The following is a 718-nucleotide window of genomic DNA, read 5'->3' on the forward strand; positions in this document are numbered from 1 at the left end:
TTTCGCGGTAATAGCTGCTCACTAGGGCCTGCCAATGCCCCGCCCTCCCTTTCCTAGTTGGCGCCAAACGGAATCCACCAATCAGTAACCAGTTCTCCTCCTCGCACAGGAATGGCAGCTAGGCTGGACCAATGAGAGGGGAAGAAGGAAGCAGCTCGCGGGACTCCGCGAGGTCACCCCTCCTCAGAAAGGGGAGGGGCCTAGAGGGGACCTGAGCTCCTCTGAGCCAGAGTGGCTCGGAGGTCAATGAAAACTCCCAGCTGAACCTGCGAGGCGCCGGGGGAGACCGGAAGCCCCTCTTGACCCATTGCATGGTGGGAAGCGTAGTTCGCACAGCCAGCGGCAGTCCAGTCACTACTTAACCCCGTTAGGCCAAAGCTATGTCGGCCGCCCGTCCCGCGCTCCGCAAACTGAGGAAATGTGGAGGGTGGAGAAGGCGGTCCGGGCCCTTCTACCACCCTGGGCCTCCAGGCCCTAATTTTATCGCGAGAGAGGGAAGTGAATGACCCAAGGACTGGGCGCTGCCTCCTGAACACCAGGGCCCAACTCTGGACCGCTGACTCCTGTCCAACAGGTAGTTCTGGCCATGAGCCGCTGACCACAAGACTTAACCCTACGGCCTGGACTGTGGGCCTCGGCATTGTTTGCTCACCTCCATTTTAGCTCTTGTATAATACTTTTCTCAGAATCATTTCCTTCTCTCCCACCCTTTCTTACC

This window comes from Stenella coeruleoalba (genome assembly GCF_951394435.1).
Source record: "Stenella coeruleoalba genome assembly, chromosome: 10".
Classification (NCBI taxonomy): Eukaryota; Metazoa; Chordata; class Mammalia; order Artiodactyla; family Delphinidae; genus Stenella; species Stenella coeruleoalba.